Source organism: Oryctolagus cuniculus, chromosome 1 (genome assembly GCF_964237555.1).
Source record: "Oryctolagus cuniculus chromosome 1, mOryCun1.1, whole genome shotgun sequence".
NCBI classification, from domain to species: Eukaryota; Metazoa; Chordata; class Mammalia; order Lagomorpha; family Leporidae; genus Oryctolagus; species Oryctolagus cuniculus.
In genome coordinates, this window is record NC_091432.1 from 167617350 (window position 1) to 167630102 (window position 12753).

General features: G+C 42.4%; 1 pseudogene; it reads left to right on the plus strand.

The window, feature by feature from the left end:
* Positions 1-10443: 10443 nt before the first annotated feature.
* LOC138844278 (large ribosomal subunit protein bL9m pseudogene) lies at positions 10444-11296 on the plus strand (annotated as a pseudogene).
* Positions 11297-12753: the final 1457 nt, after the last annotated feature.

The following is a 12753-nucleotide window of genomic DNA, read 5'->3' on the forward strand; positions in this document are numbered from 1 at the left end:
CCCGGTGTGCTGGTGCTGCAAGGCGGAGGATTAGCCTATTGAGCCGTGGCACCGGCCTGCTTGGCTTTCAATCCAGCTTCCTGCTAATGTGCCTGGGAAAACAGCAGAGGATACCCAACTACTTGGGCCCCTGCAACCCATGTGGGAGACCTGGATGGAGCTCTGGGCTCCTGGCTCCAGCCTGAATCAGCCTTGGCCATTGCACCATTTGGGGGAGTGAGCCAGCAGATGTAAGATTTTCTCTCTCTCTGACTCTGCTGTTTAAATAAATAAATAAATCTTAAAAAAAAAAAAAAAAAAGAAGAGGCCAAGGAGAATAGGAGAAGAATTTCAGAGCTTCATTCTTTTTTATTTGTTTTAAAGATTTATATTTATTTATTTGAAAGGCAGAATTACAGAAAGAGAGAAAGAAACAGAGTGGAAGAGAAAAAGAGAGATCTTTCATCCAAATGACCACAATGTCCAGGACTGTGCCAGGCATTTTGGGCCATCTTCCGCTGCTTTCCCAGGTACATTAGCCAGGAACTGGATCAGAAGTGGAGCAGTCGGGTCTCAAACCAGCACCCATATGAAAAGCCAGTGTTGTAGGTGGTGACTTAACCTGCCACACCATAATGCTGGCCCCCAGAACTTCATTCTAAATTAAATTTACCTGATATGAGTAAATTTGAGGTGTCTTTAAAAAGTTCATGGCTAATGTATATTATGAGAAAACTATGCATGGATTTCAAAAAAATTTTTGCACTGGAATAAACTTACACTTAATTCCATTTTTCTATGAGCTTGGAAGTGCCCTTTTCCAAGGCTGATGTCCAGTGTAACTGGTAGAACCCATTTGGAAAGTATATGTATGGTTCAGAAGTCACAAAGCCTGCAATGTGCAGTGGTAGCGAGTGATAGCAATGTACTTATAAATATGGTGGAATATCTAAAAATGTCGAAGACAGGAAGAAAGAAAATCAAGTCATAGAGCAATGAATTTATAGTAATGATTTCTTAAGATAAACCAGTACTCTCTAACTAATGTATGACCTCTTTCCACCACTCAATCCATCTCCTTGTTCTTGGTTGTCTTATAAATAAGCTCAGCAGGATAGTGTTTGGCCAAGAGACGTAGGGAAGGGCCCACAGCTCCCCAGAGTGATTCATTTCACTAGCTATGAATTCCATTTACTTCTAACTTCAGCAGACCTTGGTTTTCTCAGGGATGACTTGGAGGTGGGTCATGTAACACCTGTCAGTCTCCACAGTCTCCTGGTGAATTTGTGGTGCTTCCAGAAGAAAGCACCAGGTTGGTGTTGAAATAAGTAGGAGCAAACTCAGAACCAGAACCAACTGTTTAGTTTTGATTTGTAAAAGTCTGAAGGAGGGAAATGTGGATTGGAAGCATTGATTGTAAGGCAGAGAATGACAGATGATTCATTTCATGTGTAATGTAATTTGGAAAGTAGAAATAATAGAATGGAAACTATTTTTATTTCTGGGAAATGAAACAGAAAGAGATAAAAGCCGAGTAACAAGCAGCAAGAAGGACCACAACAAAGCCAAGCCCATTACCCACAAAAGCTGAAATTGTCTTTTTTTGGGTTGTTGAATCATTATTCTCCAAAACAAAAAAAAAAACTTAATTGAGTTTTAAGTTCCCTTGGAGTTGCACAAGTTGTTTACACTATTAAATTCAGTTTTTAGTTCTTTTAATATTTATATTAGCAATATAAATATATATATAACTTATCTATGAGGGAATATTCAGAAAGTTCATGAGAAATACATATTATGGAAAAACTAAACATGGATTTTGAAAATTTTTATACCTAAGGGGCTGGCACTGTGGCGCACTAGGCTAATCCTCCACCTGCGGCGCCGGCATCCCTTATGGGTGCCGGGTTCTAGTCGTAGTTGCTCCTCTTCTAGTCCAGCTCTCTGCCGTGGCCTGGGAAGGCAGTGGAGGATGGCCCGAATACTTGGGCTCCTGCACCTGCATGGGAGACCGGGAGGAAACACCTGGCTCCTGGCTTCGGATTGGCATAGCTCCGGCTGTGGCGGCTATTTGTGGGGGTGAACCAATGGAAGAAGACCTTTCTCTGTCTCTCTCTCTCACTAACTCTATCTGTAAAAAAAAAAAAAAAAAAAAAAAAAAAAAGAAAATTTTTATACCTAAGTAAATATCTCGTAATTGCATTTTCCATGGACTTGTTGAAGTATTCTTGTTTACTCTCCAACATCTGATTGTTTTTTAAAGCTTATTTATTTACTTTTAATGATTAAAATTTATCTATCTATCTATCTGCTGATTCACTTGGTAAATCCCCTAACAGCCAAGGCTGGGCCAAACAAACGCCAAGAGCCAGAAATTCTATCTGGGTGGCAGGGACCCAAGTACCTGAACCACCATCTGCTGCCTTCCAGGGTGTGCATTAGCAAGAAGCTGGATGGGAAGCAGAGGCAGGACTTGATCGCAGGCACTCTGATATGGGAAGTAGGCATCCCTACTTCAATAGTCTAAGAAAATATTTTGGATTCTTAAAGTCAGGGTTTTTTTTTTTTTTTTTTAAAGATTTTATTTATTTGTTCTTATAGCTTGTCAGTGAGCACTTAGTCCATCTACTGGTAAGATGGACTCTGGGTAATGCTGTAACTTATTGTTAGAAATGAAGGAGGGTGACCACCTGACTCAGCTTTTCTAGAAGTCCCTGTTTTAGCACCTTACGTTCCAACCCTTGAGAAACCTCCTGTCCTGGGCAAACTAGAGCATCTGGTCACCCCTTAAGACCCCAGTGCTGGATCATGAGCCCTTAACTTTCACATCATTTCATCTGCTAATGTCCAGTATTTGTAATAAAAAGAAAGTTTTTAAATATGTAAACAACCTGCCCAGCTTGGAAAGATGTCAGCTCTGCTATCGTATTAAGATAAGGCAATCTTAGAATCAGCAGAGAACTCCCAAATGTAGCTAGAAAAATAGCAACAGTTACAGAATTAAACTTCCTTTGCTTAAACCACTAATAAGACATTGTAAAAAAGACTGATTTATTTATTTGAAAGTTAGAGTTACAGAGAGGGAGCGATAGAGAGAGAGAGTGAGAGATCCTCCATCCACTAGTTCACTCCCTAAATGGCCATAATGGCCAGGGCAGGGCCAGGCCAAAGCCAGGAGCCAGGTGCTTCATCTGGGTCTCCCATGTAAGTGTAGGGGCCCAAAGACTTGGGCCATCTTCCACTGCTTTCCTAGGTGCATTATCAGGGAACTAAATCAGAAGGGAGGCAGCCGGGGCTCAACCTGGCTCCCACATGGGATGCCAGTGTAGCAGGTGGCAGCTTTACTCACTACATCCAAACGCTGGCCTCACATTACAAATTTTAGCTTACTGTGTCACAATAAATGTATTATATGGGAATACACACACACAAATTTTTTACTTTTCTTGCTTACTTTGCTTTAATTACAAATTACATCACTTTTCACATGAACATGAATTACCATGAATATGGATCCATGTATATGGATACTATGAATATGGATATGGATGTATATGGAAACCATTGCCATGGTTTACTGGAAGTATATATATATATATATATATATTATTTTTAATGAAAGAGAAGAATCAATTTCTCTCTCTTATTTTTTAAAAATATTTATTTGAAAGGCAAAATTAGAGAGAGAGAAAGAGAGAGCTTTCATCTGCTGGTTCACTCCCCAAATGGCTGCAACAGCCAGAGCTGGGCCCACCCAAAGCTAGGAGCCAGGAGCTTCTTCTGAGTCTCCCAATGGGTGCAGGAGCCCAAGGACTCGGGCTGTCTTCCACTGATTTTGAAGGCACACCAGCAGGATGTTGTATTGAAGAGGAGCAGCTAGGACTTGAACCGATGCCCATATGGGACGCTGGCACTGCAGGCAATGGCTTAACCCACTACACCACAGCACTAGCCTCTATATATAATATTTTAAAAATATGCTTCATAAGCATCTTTTCATTTACTTGCACTGCATATAAACTTTTTTTTAAAGATTTATTTATTTGAAAGTCAGAGTTACAAAGAGAGAAGGAGAAGCAGAGAGAGAGAGAGAGAGAGAGAGGTCTTCCATCCACTGGTTCACTCCCCAATTGGCTGCAACAGCTGGAGCTGCACCCATTCGAATCCAGGAGACTTTTCCAGGTTTCCCACATGGGCACAGGGGCCCAAGGACTTGGGCCATCTTCTACTGCTTTCTCAGGCCCTAGCAGAGAACGGGATCCGAAGTAGAGCAGCCGGGACATGAATGTGCGCTTATATGGGATGCTGACACTGCATGCGGTGGCTTTACCTGCTAGGCCATAGCATCAGCCCCACACATAAACTTTTGAGAGTGAACGTCATTATGGAGATAAAGAAGAGAGAGACTTTGCTGTCACTGTATGGTTGCTGGCCTTCTAATGCCTAACATGCTACATTTATTTGTTATAAGCATATAGAGATAAGAAAATTGTTCATGAGTTACAAACCCATGATGATATCCACTTAACATCATATATTTGAATAAGATTAAAAACACATTACTGGCCAGTGCCATGGCTCAATAGGCTAATCCTCCGCCTGCAGCGCTGGCACACCAGGTTCTAGTCCTGGTCGGGGCACCAGATTCTGTCCCGGTTGCCCCTCTTCCAGTCCAGCTCTCTGCTGTGGCCCGGGAGTGCAGTGGAGGATGGCCCAAGTGCTTGGGCCCTGCACCCCATGGGAGACCAGGAGAAGCACCTGGCTCCTGCCTTCGGATCAGCGCAGTGCACCGGCCATAGCACGCCGGCCGCAGTGGCCATTGGAGGGTGAACCAACGGCAAAGGAAGACCTTTCTCTGTCTCTCTCTCTCTCACTGTCCACTCTGCCTGTCAAAAAAAAACACAAAAAAACAAAAACAAAAAACCACACATTACTGGGGCTGGTGCTGTGGCATAGTGGCTTAAAGCCCCGGCCTGCAGTGCCAGCATCCCATATGGGAGCAGCCGGTTCAAGTCCTGGCTGCTCCTGTTCTAGTCCAGCTCTCTGCCATGGCCTGGGAAAGCAGTGGAAGATGGCCCAAGTGTTTTGACCTCTGCACCTGCGTGAGAGACTTGGAAGAAGCTCCTGGCTCCTGGCTTCAGATTGGCCCAGCTGCAGTAGTTGTGGTCATTTGGGGGAGAGAAGTAGTGGTGGAAGACCTTTCTCTCGGTCTCTTCCTCTCTAGGTAACTCTGCCTCTCAAATAAATAAATAAATAAATGTTTAAAAAAACCACATTACTAAGTAACTCTTGGATCAAAGGAAAATCAGTTGGAAACTGTAAAGTGTGTAAGGATGAATGAACACAGAAGCATTAACTTTACACAGTTTGTGGGTTCTAATCAACATGTTCTTCAGAGGCAACCCAGAGTGCTAATATTAGAAAGAGACGCTGGAAATAAGTTAGCCAAACTTTCTTTTTTTTTTTTTAAGATTTATTTTATTTATTTGAAAGATAGAGTTACAGAGAGAGGTAGAGATGGAGAGAGAGGTCTTCTATCCGCTGTTTCACTGCCCAATTGGCTGCAACTGCCAGAGCGCGCCAATCCAAAGCCAGGAGCCAGGAGCTTCTTCTGGTCTCTCACATTGGTGCAGGGGTCCAAGAACTTGGGCCATCTTTTACTGCTATCCCAGGCCATAGCAGAGAGCTAGATTGGAAGTGGAGTAGCCGGGACTAGAACCAGTGGCCATATGGGATGCCCACACTTCATGCCAGGGCTTTACCTGCTGAGCCACAGTGCTGGCCCCAAGTTAACAAACTTTCAAATAAAAATTTAACCCTTCAGTTCAACAATCAACCAAGCAAAAAAATAAAATGAACACAAAGAAAAGTGAAGGAAAACTGTAGTAGAAAAAAATAGCACAGTCAAAAAAGCAGAAGGGCAACTGAACTTGAGGAAATGTATAAGGATCTTAGTTGCCCAGACCTTGAGTCGGCTGCTTGTATCTCAGCACAGGGAAGTTGAAGTAGAGACAGAGAAGAGAGCATGAAATCTGTGATTACGCCTTGAGGGAAGGACTGCAGAGGGGAGAGCAACATTTACTAAGATCTATGTGTCAAGCATTCTAAGCAGGTTATATAATTTCTCTGGTTTAATTATATAACTTTTCATTATTTATAGATGAGAATATTGAAACAGATGGCTTAGGAATTGTCTCCAGATCACCAGACAGTAATTAGTGGGGCTGGACTTGAACTTCAGAAAGGCTATTGGAGTTTAATTTACCACATGTTGTTAAAGTGGCATTGCTTTTAGAAACATGTTGTTTTGAAACTTCATTTTTGTCTGAGAAGGTCATGAGCTATCAGGCATTCACGTTTTAGAGTGAAATGGTCCAAACAGATGCCTTGTTCACAACACCAAGCTGAGATTGGCTGTATTGAAGGAGGGAGAGTTTTGAAGTGGTTCGAGAGAAAGGCATAATGCAGTAGGAGAGACACTGCCTGAAGTTAGGGCCCCTACCAAAATACAGGGCAGCTGAGGCCTCGAGGAGATGACAGCTAAAAGTAGAGAAAGGGAAGTGGGAAGATGCCAAAGATAAACTCTATTTCAACATTCTAACTATGGCCAGCCCCACTCTCCAGAAGAGAGGGACACTTCTTCCTGTTTCTCTCTTCTTTGCAAAGCATTCCCCCATTCCTGGAACCAAGAAGTTCAGGTTCAAAGGCTACTGTAGGGAAAATAGGGTTGGAAGGGTCTATAGAGACCATCCATCCCGCTCTCTGCTAGATTCCCCCACCCCACCCCACACACTGATCTTCCGAACTACTCCTAACCATCCCCGCATCTTTGCTGCTTCTTCACAGGACAGATGTCCATTTTGGACTTGAGCTAATTGAAAGTCCTTTCTGGGGCTGGTATTATGGTACAGCAGGTTAAGTTTCCACTGTGATGGATGCCAGCATCCCATATAAGCACTGATTGAAGTCCCAGCTGCTTCACTTGCCATCCAGCTCCCTGCTAATGAGCCTGAGAAAGCAGCAGATGGCCCAAGTCTTTGGGCTCTGGCCATCCACGTCAGAGACCCAGATGAAGGTCCAGGCTTCTGGCTTCTACCTGCCTGGCCCAGTCCTGGCCTTTGCAGCCATTTGGGAAGTGAGCCTGAGGATGGATGATTTCTCTCACTCTGTCTGCCTCTCCCCCTCTAACTCTGCCTTTCCAGTAGAATAAATAAATAAATCTTTAAAAAAAGAAAGTCCTTATCACAGGCAAAGGTCTTGTCTCCCTTCACCTTCCTCCCTCTGGAATTAGCCTGTATGGCATTTGTCTAAATGAAATTTTATGTGTCACAGACAGTTGTTTTTGGCTGACTTCCTCAATTGTTGAGATCCCTCTATAAACTCAATGCTTTTAGGTCAAGATAAATGCTGATGAAATGTTCTAGCAATATTTTTTTCAGAAAGATTTTTGCCATTGTTCTGATTTTGTTTTGTTTGTTTTTTTGTATAAAGGAATGTCCCCATGTAACAGACTTATATTGTAGGAGTAGATTCATATACAGATCCATAGTATGACTCACATAAAACCAGAAACAGTATGTGTGTTTTCTTATTGGAAGGCACTGTTTGAAAGGTATTTTGATTTCTCTCATGGTATAGTAAAGTAAATACATATTGAGAAGAGATCATTTAGACTACCAATTTGGAAAAGTGTTCCATCTCAGTTTTAATTTTAAAAAATTAAAGATTAAAATGATAACAAGGAACTGTTTTTCTTCCATTAATTTAGCTGAAAATAAATCATATTTGATGTTTGTTAGTACTTCCATACATTATTGGTGGAATTTAAAAAATCTTTTAGCAATCAATTTGGCAATATCTATCATGAGATTTTAGAATATCTCTATCCTTGTTCTAAGTAAATAATCAAAAGATTGAAAATATGTGATTAAAGTTTGTGCTTCATTATAGGAAAGTTCTTTATAATAGTGAAAAAATATTCATAGCCTAAAATTCAACAACAGGAAATGGTTAATTGAGCTTCTAATAATTCTCTCTTAATGGGAGATTATGCAGTCATTGTGAATAATGATTATGAAAAAAAGATGCTACCATCTAGATGGCCTTGATGGAAATACCTTAAATAAGTCAGTGGGGTAGAAGCAGAAAAATGTTGAGACTCACTAGTTTGTAACTGTATGAAAAATTCTTAGAGTATGCAAGAAGTGATGTATACAAAAAATACACCAAAATTATTCTTGGGAAAGAGGATAGGAGGAATATTTTATAATGAAGACATTAACCTGATACCTCACTTTTAGCCAAACAGTGCTATATAAATTAATTATCCTCTGGACTATCACCAAGAACTGCATCACTAATTTCTTTTTCTTTCTTTCTTTCTTTCTTTCTTTCTTTCTTTCTTTCTTTCTTTCTTTCTTTCTTTCTTTCTTTCTTTCATTTCTTTATTTGACAGGTAGAGTTACAGACAGTGAGAGAGAGAGAGACAGAGAAAAAGGTCTTCCTTCCGTTGGTTCACCCCTTGAAATGGCCTCTACTGCCTGCGCTGTGCCAATCCGAAGCCAGGAATCAGGTGCTTCTTCCTGGTCTCCCATGCGGGTGCAGGGCCCACACACTTGGGCTATCCTCCACTGCCTTCCCAGGCCACAGCAGAGAGCTGGACTGGAAGAGGCGCAACTGGGACTAGAACCCAGCGCCCATATGGGATGTGGGCAGCACAGGCAGAGGATTAACCTAGTGTGCCATGGCACTGGGCCCTGCATTACCACAGAAATATCACTGTAATCTTGTTGAGGGACTTAAAAAATGAAAATATAAAACCTTCTTTCCAGAAATAAGCATTTCAGGATTATATCCTACATTGGTCATATTCCTTTCTGTTCTGTTCCTCTAACAAAACTGGATAGAGACCACAGAAAAGAGTTTTCCACAAGTAGATTTGTGAAGTATGCACACTGTGCCAACAGGAAACCCCCACCTCTTCTCTAGGATAGCTTGTGCACCTTATCCTGAGATCTGGGAGGAAGAACTAGAGCTGACAGAGTGACACCCTCCAAGATTTCTGAAACCCAGAGGAGAATTCAGGGCTGGATTAAATCGCTGAATCTTTCATCGAGGCAGATTGTTTGGTTAAATACTAACCTTCTTCCCCATTCCAGGTGTTTCTATTAGACTCTTTTCAGTGTTATAATTTCCTTTTATGTTGATTTCTTTACTTTGTTTTTCTTTTCCAATTTCATTATGGCAGATTTTCTAGTGTTTTCAATTTTGGGAGGGTCCTCATTGATAGTAGCAAGAAATACTGGTTATTGGGATGTGCTTGGTTACTTTAATCTTCAAAGCTCCTAGTCATTTCATCTCATGGACCTAAGAGTTACTTTGAGCCTATGACTCTACTAGTCAGTTTTCATACAGATGGATATCACTGAACATAAAGTGAAATATAAGATATACTTGTCAGTTATTGTTACACTAATGAGGAAATAAATGGATCCAAAACTGAATGGCTCATTTAAAAAAAAACATTTATTGTCCATGTTTGTGGATGATTGGATGATTTGGAATTGCTCTACTGTTATTTTAGGGCGGCTGTGCTGGTATCAGAGCTTCAGATTGGATTGTGTCTGCTTCACACTCCCATTATGCACATGAGGCACATTCTCTTGGTGGATCATCAAGTCATCAAGCATAAAAGGGCAAGTCAAATCATTTATTTAATGATCTCACGCCTGTGTCATTCAAATGGCCAAAGCAAGTCATATAGGAGAGATTTTCAAAAAGTTTGTAGGAAAATGGAATTAAAGGATACATTTGTTTTTATGAAAAACAAAATTTAAACCCATGCATTGTTTCAGCATAATACATATATTCCGCAACCTTTGAAATACCCTCACACATGATCATGCCATCCAGAGAGTAGGGAAATAACTCCCTATAGAAGTTCATATGGCAGAAGGAGGGGGTCAAGAATTGCAAATATTGATTTAATCTACCATGGAGACAATGTGCAAAAAGATTAATTCAAATAATTCAAAAGAAATACCTACTGACTTGTGAAATAAGTAGCATTATATCCATGTGTAAAAAAAATCCGATTTTTTCCAATTAAACCAGTGAAAAATTAATAAATTAGGTTCAGTTACCATATAGTGTTTTTAAAGGATATCACTATATTGATAGTTACTGGTTTTGACTATGCTGGAGATCTATCCAATTAGTATAGAGTTGTACATAAATTTATAATATGAGGTTACAAATACTTGTTTTTTGAATTTGTAACCAGGAAGTAAAATGTACCCCAAAAGGAAATCAACCGGTATGGTCGGAACTACTATTTTGTAAGAAAAGGTGACTCAACAAAAGAAGTTCCTTGTGGTTTTAAAGTTTATTATGTGTAAGCCTCTAAAAAAAAGCTTATTTAAGAAAAAGGAGAAGTTGACATAAAGCAAAAGTTTTAAACCAGAGGTTTCTGTTTTCAATTTTTCAAAATGAGAACACTTCTCTGGAACATTTTATATTTCTTTGTTTTAGTTAAGAAACAAAATCAAGGAATAAAGTATGAGTTCAAGAGAGGTTTCGCGGGCAGGCGCCCAGTGGCTGCTGAGGAGCGGCGTGAGGGAGCTGCTCCGGCCACCACTTGAGAGGAGCCCTTCCGGCCCGAAGCGTGACTGCAGCCTTTCTCGCTGCCTGGCACGCTCATCACGGTCATCACGGAATGCTGGTGCAAGGTGCCGCCGCCGCTGGCCAAGGCCCGAAGCCACGCCTGCACCGCTGGCACTGTGTCTGCAGGCTAGTGGAGGACGGACATGACGCGACGTTCCGGCTGGAGCTCATCCCTGTCAGTCTTGGAAGACCTCGGAGTCCGGGTGACCGATCTCAGTGTGGGAGTCTCTGGGTCTCACGGACTCCTCCCTCGGGGACTGGCTGTGTGTGCCTCTCCTGAAAACAAGAAACTGTTTGAAGAGAAGAAATTGCTAAGAAGGAAAACTAGAGAAGATCCAGACCAAGGCCCATGAGGCGACAGTGAAATTTCTGCGGGTGGGGATGAAGAACAACGTCAAATGGGAGCTGAACTCTGAAATAGTTGCCCGCCACTTCCTCAGCACTCTTGGTGCTGTGGTTCCCCCACACGCATTAAAGTTACCAGAAGAACCTATCACATGGTGTGTGAGGTGAAGGTAAATGGGCTTGACACTGTGAACTTTGAGAAGCCCAAGTCCAAAAGATATAAGTACTGGTTAGCCCAGCAAGCTGCCAAGAGCCTGGCCCCCACCAGCAACCAGATGTGAACCTGGCCTTCCTCCAAGGCAGCAAGGCCAACGGTGAGGAGCAGTGGAACAAAAATAAGCCAGCACCCTGATCTCACTCCTAACTCTGCCCAAATATGGTATTCAAGAGAATATATAGAGACCTCAGACTAAATAAACCACATACACATATTGAATTTTCCGTATATGCCATTGCTGGAGATGGGTGTTAGTAAACTGCATGGAGCAGTACAGATTCTGGTCTTCTTCCCCCTTTGGAGTTTATTGGAACAAATGGAAGAGTTAGCCATTGCAATTACTACTTGGCTCAGTTATCATCATCAGAATGAACATTTGTATCTCAAGCAGAAATAAAGAGGTGTGTTCTTTAAAAAAAAGATATAGGTTTGTTTACATTGGAACAACTAACTGTAAACTCTAGGAAAGGAGCTGGTAGCTTGGGAAAAAAGGCAAGTCATGAGTTCAAGGAAAGTTGGTTGGGGAGTTTTGTTTGTTTGATTTTTAAAGCCCTGGCCTGAGGTGCCGACATCCCATGTGGACGCCAGTTCTAGTCCTAGCTGCTCATCTTCCGATCCAGCTCTCTGCTGTGGACTGTGAAAGCAGTAGAGGATGGTCCAAGTCCTTGGGCCCCTGCACCCATGTGGGAGACCTGGAAGAAGCTCCTGGCTTCTGGCTTCGGATCGGCACAGCTCCAGCTGTTGTGGCCATCTGGGGAGTGAACCAGTGGATGGAAGACCTCTCTTTCTGTCTCTACCTCTCTCTGTAATTCTTCAAATAAGTCAAATAAATAAATAAATAAATAGGAACCCTTTCCAAAATTCTTGTTTTTAAGATACAGGTTAGGGCCAGCGCTGTGGCTCACTGGGCTAATCTTCTGCCTGCGACACCGGCACACCAGGTTCTAGTCCCGGTTGGGGCGCTGGATTCTGTCCCGGTTGCCCCTCTTCCAGGCCAGCTCTCTGCTGTGGCCAGGGAGTGCAGTGGAGGATGGCCCAAGTGCTTGGGCCCTGCACCCGCATGGGAGACCAGGAGAGGCACCTGGCTCCTGCCTTCGGATCAGCACAGTGCGCCAGCCGCAGCGGCCATTGGGGGGTGAACCAACGGCAAAGGAAGACCTTTCTCTCCGTCTCTCTCTCTCTCACTGTCCACTCTGCCTGTCAAAAAAAAAAAAAAAAAGATTCAGGTTAATCCTAGGCTCTAGCCCCCGCTGCCATTACTGGAAGCCAGATGAGCACATGGCCCAGCCACCCTAATGGGATTCACTGCTCCTGCTTCCCTGCCCGCCTCCCAGCAAAGATTTAACAGAACCCAGAACCTGTTCCTGAACATGTGGCGCTCTCTCTCTCTCTCTCTCTCTCTCTCTCTTTCCCTCCCTCTCTTATGCTCTCCTTCTCCCTCTTTTCCTTCTTTGCCCCTTCCCTCCTGTCTGTCAGGCTTCCCCACCAATAAACCCTTTCCCTTCAAAAAAAAAAAAAAAAGATTCAGGTTAAAATTTGGATAGGTATAA